This window comes from Nicotiana tabacum, chromosome 11, assembly GCF_000715075.1.
Source record: "Nicotiana tabacum cultivar K326 chromosome 11, ASM71507v2, whole genome shotgun sequence".
NCBI classification, from domain to species: Eukaryota; Viridiplantae; Streptophyta; class Magnoliopsida; order Solanales; family Solanaceae; genus Nicotiana; species Nicotiana tabacum.
This window is the reverse complement of record NC_134090.1, coordinates 1,965,504-1,978,125: the sequence shown is the minus strand read 5'-3', so window position 1 is coordinate 1,978,125 and position 12,622 is coordinate 1,965,504.

The window sequence follows — 12,622 nt, the reverse complement described above, 5'->3', positions numbered from 1 at the left end:
TTTGGTCCAGGATGAGCTGGATAAGGTGAAGGTGATTCATGAGAGACTTCGCACAGCCCAGTCCTGGCAGAAGAGTTATGCAGACCGTAATGTTTGTGATTTGGCATTTATGGTTGGTGAGCGGGTCTTGCTTCGGGTATTGCCTATGAAGGGTGCCATGAGGTTCGGGAAAATGGGCAAGCTGAGCCCGAGGTTCATTGGTCCTTTTGAGATATTGCGGCGAGTTGGGAAGGTTGCTTATGAGCTTGCCTTGCCTCCCAGCCTAGCAGGAGTTCACCCGGTATTCCATGTGTCCATGCTCCGGAAGTATCACGGTGATCCGACTCATATATTGGACTTCACCTCAGTCCAGTTGGACAAAGATCTATCTTATGTTGAGGAGCTAGTTAGCCATTTTGGACAGGCAGATCAGAAAGCTCAGGCCAAAGAATATTGCTTTAGTAAAGGTCCAGTGGAGGGGTCAGCCGGTCGAGGAGGCGACTTGGGAGACCGAGCAGGATATGCGCAGCCAGTACCCTCATCTTTTCACAGTTTCGTGTATGTCTTTATACTCATTCGAGGACGAACGATTGTTTTAAGGGGGGAGGATGTAACGAACTGGCCGGTCATGTTGATAGTAATAGCCCTGATCCCTTATTAACTGCTTTCCCCAAATCTTTTTCTGCTATTGTGACTTACCGGGATGATTGGTTTTGAGTTTGGGAGTATTTTGGGACACTTAGTCCCTAAATGAGAGCTTAAGCCCTAGGATTTGGACCGTAGTCGGAACTATGTGAAGACGACTCCGGAATGAAATTCTGGCAGTTCCGTTAGCTCCGTTAGGTGATTTTGGGTTTAGGAGCGTGTCCGGATTGTGTTTTGGAGGTTCGTAGCTCATTTAGGCTTGAAATGGCGAAAGTCGAATTTTTGGAGTTTTGGGCTGATAGTTGAAATTTTGATATCGAGGTTTTTTTCTGATTCCGGAAGTTGGAGTAGGTCCGTAATGTTGATTACAACTTGTGCGCAAAATTTGAGGTCAATCGGACGTGATTTGATAGGTTTCGACATCGGTTGTAGAATTTTGAAGTTTCAAGTTCTTTAAGTTTGAATTGGAGGGTGATTCGTGATTTTAGCGTTGCTTGATGGGATTTGAGAGCTCGACTAAGTTCGTATCGTATTTTAGGATTGGTTGGTATGTTTGGTCGAGGTCCTGGGGGCCTCGGGTGTGTTTCAGATGCTTAACGGGTGAAAACTTGGACTTAGAGGAATTTCTGAATTTTTCTAGTTCTGGTGTTTTTGCACCTACGAAAAAGGGACCGCAGGTGCGCGAACCGCACATGCGGAGATGGAAGCATAGATGCAATAAATTGAGAGTTGGCCTAGGGTCGCAGGTGCGAGGAAGTTTCCGCATCTGCGATGCCCGCAAATGCGCAAGGATGTTCGCACATACGCAAGATACGCAGAAGCGGAAGGGACTCCGCAGGCGCAAATGCGCAGATGAGGCCTTTTCGTCGCAGATGCGAAGGCAGAATGGGTAAGTGAGTTGCGCAGATGTGCACGTTTTTCCGCATAAGCGCACCCGCAGGTGCGGAAATACCTAGGCAGTGATTAAAACCGAAGGGTTTCGCGATTTTTATCATTTTTGGCTTTGCAAACTCGGGTTGGGGCGATTTTTGAGAGCATTTTCGAAGAATTTCTTGAGGTAAGTTCCTTGTGCTTATTTTTGTTCAATACTCTTGCCTTGCCATGTATTTTTCCACCTAGTTAATGTGTATTTAAGGTGGAAATTGGAAGTTGGAGACTAGGGATTTGGGAGTTTGAATTGCGGATTGGAGGACCATTTGGTGTCGGATATTAGTAAATTTTGTATGGTTAGACTCGTGAGTGAATGAGCTTTCTAGTTTCATGAATTTTGTCGGGTTTCAAGACATGGGCCCCGGGGGCCGGGTTTGAGCCAATTTCGGATTTTGGCCTAATTTTGTAATTTTTCTTGTGGAATTCATTCCATTAGCATGTATTGATGGTATTGTACTATTTTGAATAGATTTGGTCCATTTGGAGTCGGATACTCATGGCAAGAACATGATATCAGGTTGATTTGAGCGGTTCGAGGTAAGTGGCTTGTCTAACCTTGTGTTGGGGACTTTCCCATTAGGATATCTTGATATTATTCGGTGTGTGGGCGCCGTGTATGTGAGGTGACGAGTACGTACATGGGCTATTATGCAAAAATCATGTTTAACCTTTTTAAATCATAAATTGCTTCTCTTATTAATTGTACTAAAATGTTGAATTGTGTAGTTTAGACTAGAAAAGCATGCTTACGTGTTTTAACTGCCTAATTGATATTCTGTGCATCATGTTCAGTTAAGTCCTTATTTGCCTTATCTGTGTCCAGTATAAACTGTATAACTCGATGTCATACCTGTCATTTCATCTTGCGTTGCATATTTAAATTGGGACTACGGACATATTCCGGGAGATCCCCATGTACAGCATATTTACTTTGGGACTACGGACGTATTCCGGGAGATCCCCCAGCACTGCATATTTACTTTGGGACTACGGACGTATTCCGGGAGATCCCCCTGTACTGCATATTCATTTGAAACTACGGGACGGTATCCCGAGAGATTTTCTACTGTGTTTATACCTTGTTTTGAGCCGAGGGCTCCCTTAACTGTTAAATTTTCGAAAATTTCTTTAACTGTGTTACCGTAAATTCTACTTATATCTTTTACTGTTTAATTTATTATATTTACTCCGGTAGGGCCTTGACCTGACCTCTACACTACTCGACCGAGGTTAGGCTTGGAACTTACTGGGTACCATTGTGGTTTACTCATGCCCTTCCCTGCACATATTTTCGTGTGCAATTCCAGGTGCGAGTTATCAGCCTCGGGGTTAGTACGTGCTGCTAATTCTAGGAGACTTCAAGATACCTCTGCTTGCGTCCGCAGATCTTCGGAGTCCCCTTCTACTCCCTCGTCTAGAGATTTTTCCTTAATATTTTCAGACTTTTGTATAGAGCTACATAGATTATAGCAGCTTGTGACTTAGTGATATTCCGGGTCTTGGGAAATTATTTTGTATATGCCGAGTGGTACTACTCTTGGCTATTTATAATATGATGTTTATCCTTAAAAATGTTGTGTTTCCTTTATATTTTTCGCAATAGTAGGCTTACCTAGTCGTAAAAACTAGGTGCTATCACGACACCTTACTGAGGGTTAATTTGGGGTCGTGACAAATTTTTACTTATTTCGATTTGTACATTTATCACCCAATATATGCTTACCTGCTACATGCTTTTAATTGCACTAATTGTATATTTTTGATGTCTTATGTTTTACTTGCTTTTATTGTCCTTATATTACTTGAAAAACTTTATTACGTCATTTCGTTTATGTGAGCCATTTAGCTATTTCAATATTAATATTTTGCCAAGGTTTGAGATTATGAAGTATTGGCTCTTCTATGTTTGTGTTGGTAATTTCTTATTGTTTCGCACGTTTCATTTCCGTTTTTGTGTTGATATTTCGTGGATAGTGGTGTTGAGTTGTTTATGTTAATGAATTGATATGAGGAACGGGTTGCACGTGGAAGCGATATTGAAATGAATTGACATTGGGAGATCGGGTTGCACACCTCAACAGGAAATGAAATGATATGATGTTGGGATCGGGTTACATGCCGCAACGGATTTGAGATGTTGTAGTTGTTTGTGACTATAGAGTTTATTATCGGTATTGTGATATGAGATTTGAGATTATGTTATTCTGGGTCCCTATCGTAATTGACTTTCGTGTCCGTTTTATATGAGTTTTTCGTTTTATCTATATTTATGTATTCCATTATTATTATTCATATAGGTTTATTGTGAGTGTCTTTTCATAGCCTCGTCACTACTTCGTCGAGGTTAGGCTCTGCCTTTATGGAGTACATGGGGTCGGTACTTATGCTACACTTCTGCACTTTTTATGCAGATACCGATGTTGGTCCCAACGACGTGTAGAGAAGTTCTTGCCCGAATCAACTTACAGCAGGAGACTTGAGGTAGAGTTGCTGACGTTCGCAGTCCCTGAAGCCTCCTTCTATTATGTCCTTAATGTTTACCTTGTTTCAAACAGTTGTATTTCGTTCAGACTTTATTTGTAGAATTCTAGTATGCTCATGTATTCATGATTCCCGATTTCTAGGATATGTATATACTGTGCTATATTGTATTTATCACATCTAATTCAGTTTATTTCAATTTCGTTTTATTAAGGGTATGCTTTAGACACCTAGTGTAATTGGCTCACTTAGTCTCTTGAGCTTAACTCTGCTCACAGTTCTTCCTTTAGGGAAGCGTCATCCTGAATGATTTTTAAAAGTTATTCTTGGTACAAAAAGGTTACCTAAAGTCAAGTGAAGGATTAGAGACCGAAGGATTTGATAATAGTCGGCATCGTGACAATTTCAGAGATCGCATTCCAGCGATAATATAATGGACAACATAAGAGTATGACCTCATCAGTCTTGATTGGTATTGTTAGTTTGCAGGTAGGCCTTGTCGGCCTAAGTCGAGGGTTACCTCTCCAGAGTTCATAGTTACAGATTGGTACACTCGGGCCGAGTATGGCATCTGGTGCCGGTCTCGCCTCCCCATGTTTGGGGTGTGACAAACTTGAATTGCTAAAAATGGATAAATAATTTGCTAATGTTGGCTTTTCTAGCAAGCGGATGTTAGGCGTCATCACGACCCCACATTTTGGATTTCGGGTCTGTAACAAGTTGGTATTAGAGAACTAGGTTGCCTAAGTCTTACGAGTCATGAGCAAGCTTAGTAAAGTCTAGAGGATTAGTACGGAGACGTCTGTACTTATCTTCTAGAGGCTATAGGCTTTAGGAAAAATTCACTTCTTTCTTTCTCTATCGTGCGACTTTATTCTATCACTGAAGTTTGAACTATTCTATTCTTGTTCTATCGCATATGGTGAGGACACGCACATCATCCACAGCCGTGCAAGAGTGAGAGCCCCATGTTGCAGCCACTACCAAGGGTAAGGGCCGAGGCAAAGGTAGAGCTTAGCCTAGAGCACGTGCAACAACACTCGTTGCAGAGCCTCAAATCGAGCATGAGGAGGAGATCCTTGTTCAGACCATACCAGTCGGACCCGCTCAGGTCTCGGAGGGATTCATTGTTACTCGTGTACTTCAGGACGTACTAGTCTACTTAGTGGACCTTATGGACAGTGTGGCCCAGGCCAGAGCATTTCCTATAGCACCAGCTGTCTTTCAGGCTGGGGGAGGAGCCCAAACTCCCACTACTCACACTTCAGAGCATATGGCTCCCATATATCAGACTCCGGCAGTTCCAACAGTTGGAGTGGTTCATCTCTTTATTGCCACACAGCCAAGGGAAAGGCCCGCGATGTCTTCTGAGGGATTGAAGGTATCGGATAAGTTCACCAAGCTCTTTTCTATTCATTTTGGTGGTACACCTTTTGAGGACCCACGGTACTATTTGGACCATTACCACGAGGTGTTGCACAACATGGGTATTGTGGAGTCTAATGGAGTTGACTTAGCAGTGTTTCAGATGACCGGATCTGCCAAAAGATGGTGGCAGGACTATGTTGGAGGCAACCAACAAGTTCACCTCCACTCACTAGGATCAGTTCTCACAACTATTTTTGGAGAAGTTCATTTTTTCCCAGAGAAAGGTGTATCGCAACCATTTTGTGTGTCTACAACACGGTGGCATAACTGTTACCCAGTACGAGACCTAATTTATGGACCTATCTTTCCATGTAGCTATCTTGATCCCTATTAAGATGGAGAGCGTGAGGAGATTCATAGATGGCCTTACTTTTGGTATCAGGCTACAGATAGCCAAGGACACTTGGGATGATATTTTTTTCCAGCCGGTTGTAGTGATTGTTAGACGGATCGGGAGGATTCGTGGTCAGGGTAGAGAGGCGGTATATGAGAAGAGGTCTCGTCATTTTGGTAATTTCAGCAGTGCCTCATCTTGAGGCAGGGGTCTATTTGGTAGAGGTCATCCTCACAGGCCGATTCGGTCAGCGCTTCAGGTAGCACACGTGCTTCGAGAAGTCGTGGTTCTTATGGGTCTCGTTCGGAGCAACCAGTATTTAGTACACCTTTAGCTCCTATCGGTGCACTACCGCTTCAGAGTTACTACGGTGGTCATTCGGGTCATCAGGGATCATCTCAGACTCAGCAGTTAGGCCAGTGTGAGGTTGCTTTGAGTGCAGCGACGCATGTCATATCAGGAGGTACTGTCCTAGATTAAGGAGCAGCATACCATAACAGGGTACTCATGCCATGATTTCGGCACGGGTTGCTCCACCGCCCGCACAACCATCTAGAGGTGGGGGTCAGGCAGCTAGAGGTGGTGATAAAGCCATTAGAGGTGGAGATCAGCCAATTAGAGGCCGTCCAAGAGACGGGGGTCTGAGTAGTGAGGCTCAACCCCTTTTTTATGCATTCCCGGCTAGACCTGAGGTAGAGTCGTCAAATGCGGTCATCACATGTATTATTTTGGTTTACCATAGATATGCATCAGTTCTATTTGAACCGGGTTCCACTTATTCATATGTGTCATCCTATTTTGCTTTATATTTGAATATGTCTCGTGATTCTTTGAGTGCTACTATTTATGTGTCTACACCAGTGGGTGATTCTATTATAGCAGATCGTGTTTATCGCCCGCGTGTGGTTTCTATCGGGATCTATGAGACTAGGGTAGACCTTCTACTTCTTGATATGGTAGATTTTGATGTGATCTTAGGTATGGATTGGTTGTCACCTTATCATGCTATTTTGGACTATGACGCCAATACTATGACATTAGCCATGCCAGGGTTGCCTCGATTAGAGTGAAGAGGGACTCATGATCATTCCCCTAGTGTGGTCGAGAAGGAGTGTTTAGTATATTTGGCTTATATCCGCGATCCTGGTGCGGAGGTTCCTTACATGGATTCAGTACTAGTTGTGTACAAGTTCCCAAACGTGTTTCCTTCAGATTTGTCGGGGATGCCACTCGATAGAGATAATGACTTCGTTTCGGGCACTCAGACCAATTCTACTGCACCATATCGTATGGCCCTAGTTGAGTTGAAGAAATTGAAGGAGCAGTTGCAAGATGATCGTATACCATGTTTTTTTATGCGTCGTGCATTTAGCTTGGCGCGGTGCTGATGTAGGATGGTAAGGTGATTGCCTATGCGTCTCGGCAGTTGAAGGTTCAAGAGAAGAATTACCTTGTACATGATTTAGAGTTGGCAGCCATTATTCACGCATTGAAGATTTGGAGGCACTATTTATATGGCATTCCATGTGAGGTCTATACCAACCATCAGAGTCTCCAGCACCTGTTCAAGCAGAAGGACCTTAATTTGCGGCATCAGAGATAGTTAGATATGCTGAAAGACTATGATATCACCATATTATATAATCTGGGGAAGGCCAATGTAGTGGTCGATGCGCTTGAGTAGGAAGGCGAAGAGAATGATTAGTTTGGTATATTTATCGGTAGCAGAGAGGCCACTAGTCGTGGATGTTCAGGCTTTGGCCAATCGGTTTGTGAGATTGGATGTTTCGGAGCCTAGCCAGGTTCTTGCATGTGTTTTGTGGAATAGTCTTCGTTGTTGGAGCATATCAAGGCTCGCCAGTTTGATGATCCTCACTTGTTGGTGTTGAAGGATACGGTACAACGGGGAGGTGCTAAGGAGGTTGTGATTGGTGATGATGGTGTTATGCGGCTTCAGGGCCGAATTTTTGTTCCAAATGTTGATGGGTTGAGAGAGTTGATCCTTGAAGAGGCTCACAGTTCATGTTATTCCTTTCACTCAGGTGTCACAAAGATGTACCGTTACTTGAAACAACACTATTGGTAGCGAAGGATGAAGAAATACAATGTTCTTTATGTATCTCGGTGTTTGAATTGTTAACATGTGAAGTATTAACATCAGAAACTGGGTGGATTGACTCAGAGATTGGAGATATCGGAGTGGAAGTGGGAGCACATCAGTATGGATTTTGTGGTAGGCTTAACACGGACCTTGAGGAAGTATGATGCAGTCTCGGTTATTATGGACCGGTTGACTAAGTCTACACACTTCATACCGGTGGGGACTTCCTATTCTTTAGAGTGATTGGCTTAGATTTACATCAAGGATATTATCCACATGTATGGCATGCCCATGTTCATCATTTCTGATCGAGGCACGCAGTTCACATTGCATTTTTAGAGAGTCGTGCAGCGTGAATTGGGCACGCGGGTCGAGCTAAGTACAACATTTCATCCTCATACAGACGGACAGTCCGAATGCACTATTTAACTTTTGGAGGACTTGTTACGCGCCTATGTTATGAATTTCGGAGGTTCATGGGACCAGTTCTTACCTCTTGCAAAGTTCTCCTACAACAACATTTACCAATTGAGTATTCAGATGGTGTTATACGAGGCATTATATGGGAAACAATGTCGTTCGCCGATTGGTTGGTTTGAGCCCAGGGAGGCTAGGTTGTTGGGCACCGATTTGGTATGTGATGTTATGGAAAAGTTCAAGGTGATTCAGGAATGACTTTGTACAGCTTAGTCTAAGTAGAAGAGTTATGTGGACCGGAAGGTTCGAGATGTAGCTTATATGGTGGGTGAGAAGGTTCTTCTCTAAGTGTCGCCTACGAAGGGCGTGATGCGGTTTGGGAAGAAGGGAAAGTTGAGCCCGGGGTTTATTGGTCAATTTGAGATCTTGGAGAGAGTTGGGGAGTTGCTTATAGGCTTGGATTACCCTCTAGCCTAGCAGGGGTAAATTTGGTATTTCATATTTTCATGCTTCGGAAGTACCATGAGGACAACTCACATGTTTTGAACTTCAGAATAGTGCATCTTGATGAAAATCTGACCTATGAGGAAGAGTCGGTAGCCATTCTAGCCCAGTAGGTTCGTAATTTAAGATCCAAGATTTTTCCTTCTGTGAAAGTGCAATAGAAGGGCCATCCGAATGAGAAGGATATGTGGGAGTTTGAGTCCAATATGCGGAGTAGTTACCCCCACCTTTTTACCAATTCAGGTACTTTTCTATGTTCGTTCGAGGATAAATTTTCTTTTAGAGGCGGAGAATGTGATGACCTAATAGGTCATTTTGTGTACTAACCTTTATTTTCGTGTTTCGAGACCTCTATTAACTTTATTTGATGTTTTTCGATTTGCGTTCGTGGTACATATCATTTTTCAGAAAAGGTTTACGTAAAAATTTGAAGAAAAAGTAATTTTAGGCTTAAAATGAGACTTGCGTTGACCACGGTCAATATTCTTGGTAAACGACCTCTGATCGGTATTTTGACGATTCTAGTGGGTTCGTATGATATTTTTGGACTTGTACGTACTTTTGGTTGGGGTCCTGGTGATCTCGTCCAATTTCACTCCTCAATTCGAGGTTATGAAAACGGTCGATGCAATAATAATACCCAACAAGAGTCAGGGTCGAATTTTGCAGGGAGCTATATGAGTGGGAATTAGTAGCATATATCGTAGCATGTGAGTTTGTATATCTAAATTTGCACTTCCTCAAAATTGGATTGTTTTAAAGTCTAATTTAAACTACGATTGCAATATAAGAAATAGAACTAGAAAATTGTTTTTGTTGTTTTTCAAATGTTGTAAAACGTCTAGGGCTATAACCTTCACCTAGGTGTTTGCCTAATGGGATATAAACTTTAAAGCTTGTTTTACTGGTTGGGGTGTATTATAGCTATCAACACTCAATTACACACTCAATACCTATCGGTCAGAGAATGATTTTTGTCCAATTTGGCTTTCTCAAGTCCAAATCGGGATTGAACAAACCGGTTGATAAAAGCTCAAGTCGGGTTGTTACTATCTCTAGGTTCAACACTTTAATTGGGCTTATCAATCTCTCGATTGACCCAATTTCTAGTTAACCAAGTTTTTCTAGACTAAGTCTCTCTTTCTCAAGTAGAGACCAAGTCAAATATGCATGAACTAATATTTGCAACAATTAATTCCACAAATAAAAGCAAGAACAAGGCAAAATAATAAACACCCAACCATAAACAAGCATTAAATTAAACACTCATTAAGTTTACACACTAGGGTTGGGTCACAACCCTGGTAAAAATCTAGCTACTCATGCTTGAAATGGAAGAAGAAATGATAATTAAACTCATATTGCTAATTAAAATGATAAAATTTATGTTCAAATAGCTCAAAATATGAAAAAAAAATGCTAAAAAGAGTAAAAGGAAACGTCTACTCTAGCAGTTGATGTCAAACATTGACCTAAAAATGTGGAACTCATCTATTTATACATGGCTATAAATTTCAAACAAAAAATGCCCTTCGGGAGGTTCTGCGGCCGCACAATTCCATGTGCGGTCTGCACAATTCCATGTGCGGTCCGCACTTTTCTTCAACTTGTCAAGATTGGAAGATCTGCGGCGGCATAATTCTGATCTGCGGCCACAATGCACTCTTTCTGTGGTCCGCACAATTGTAACTGCATTTGCATCTTGCTCTTTTGCAGTCCGCACAATTGTGATTGTGCCCGCATAGCTCTTCTTATGCGGCCGCACAATTCTTGTGCGGTCCGCACTTTTGATGGACTTGGAATGAATATTCTCTGAACTTTGCTCCTGACCCAGCTTATGCGGCCGCACTTTGCACCAGACTCTGATGGATTTTCCTTCATAACCTCCGGGCGAAGATGATATTCTGCAGTCCGCACTTCTAAGCTATTGTGCCTTTTATGTCCTTGAGTTCAGATTACTCCTTCTTGAGTTGGATTTCATCTCGGGAGTTCATCTTCCAATATTCCTGCAATTAAGTACATTTCATCAATTTTCGGGAACACAATTAAATACTTTTGGACTAAAACAAAAGATAAAAGGCGCTAATAAGTAGTCAAAATTCCCACTTATCACCGGGTTGACCCAAGCGCATATCGATACGTTATGTGAAAAAATTGTAAAAATGAGTTTTCAAGTTGAAAATCGTGAGTTTTGATGATTGATTCTTGTTAGTTGGTGTTATTTTGATAATTTGAGGTAGAGAGCAAGTTTATATGATGTTATACCACTTGTGAGGATGTTTGGTTTGGAGCTTCAGGGGCTCGGGTGAGTTTCGGATGCTTTACAGATGAGTTTGGATGGTTTGAAGATTGCTGGTGCATCTCTTGTTGATGGTGTCTGGTACAGATCTCGCAAATGTGAGGTCTCACAAAACATTTATATTGAATTAGTTAAATAGATCACATAAACATAATGACATAAGAAAGTGTTTCGAGTAATATAAGGACAATAAAAGCAAGTAAAACATGATACACCGAAAATGTACAATTAGTGCAATTAAAAGCATGTAACAGGTAAGCAAATATTGGGTGAGAAATGTACAAATTGAAATAAGTAATAATTAAATAATAAATAACAAGTAAATCATGGATAAGAAGTAAGAACATATAGCAACTAAAGGATGTAACTAGAGATAACATGGAATAAATGAAGACATGGAAGTAAATATCCCAATCCCGCATGCTTTAACCCCATGACGGCGCATATACACTCGACACCTCGTATATACGTCATTTCCCATATAATTCACCTAACAAATAGACCAATAAGTCGTGTTTCTCTCAAGACAAAGTTAGGCACGACACTTACCTCACTCCAAAACCAAATCAATCAACCAACCATGGCATTGCCTTACGAACAAGCCTCCAAACCAAGTGAATGAAAATGAAAATGAAAATGTTCAAAATTTAATGAAATTGAAATGGTCAACCCCGGGCTCGCTTGGTCAAAATTCGAGATGAAGGACTAAAATTCGATTACCCATTCACCCCCGAGCCCATTTATATATTTTATTATGAAATTCGACCTCAATTTGAGGTCTAAATCTCAATTTTGTAAAATCCCTAAATTCTACCCAAATCTCTAATTTCTACCATGAAAATCCTAGATTTGATGTTAAAAACTCATCAAAAGTAATGGGGAATTGAAACAAAGTGGATTAGAGTTGCTTACCAATGAATTTGGGAAGAGAATGTTCTTAAAAAATCGCATCTAGAATATTTAGGGTTGAGAAATGGTGTAATTGGATAAAAGAGGAGAAAACGGGACTTAACTCATTTTATACCATTTCTCAACCCTAAATACTCTAGAGGCGATTTTTGAAGAATCTTTTCTTCCCAAATTTATTGGTAAGCAACTCTAATCCACTTTTTTCATTTTTCCATTACTTTTCATGAGGTTTTACTTTTAACATCAAATCTAGGATTTTCATGGTAGAAATTAAAGTTTGGATAGAATTTAGGGATTTTACAAAATTGAGATTTAGACCTCAAATTGAGGTCGGATTTCGAAACAAAAGATATAAAATGGGCTCGAGGGTGAATGGGTAATCGGATTTTGGTCCTTAGTCTTGAATTTTGACCAAGCGAGCCCAGGGTTGACTTTTGTTGACTTTTTTAATTTCATTAAAGATTGAACCTTTTTCATTCGTGGATAATTTATAAAGCTTATTTTGAATTGTTTGATCGATAATTGGCTAGATTCGGTTGGTTTGGAGGCTTGTTAGAAAGGCAAGGCCATGGTTGGTTGATTGATTTGGTTGGAG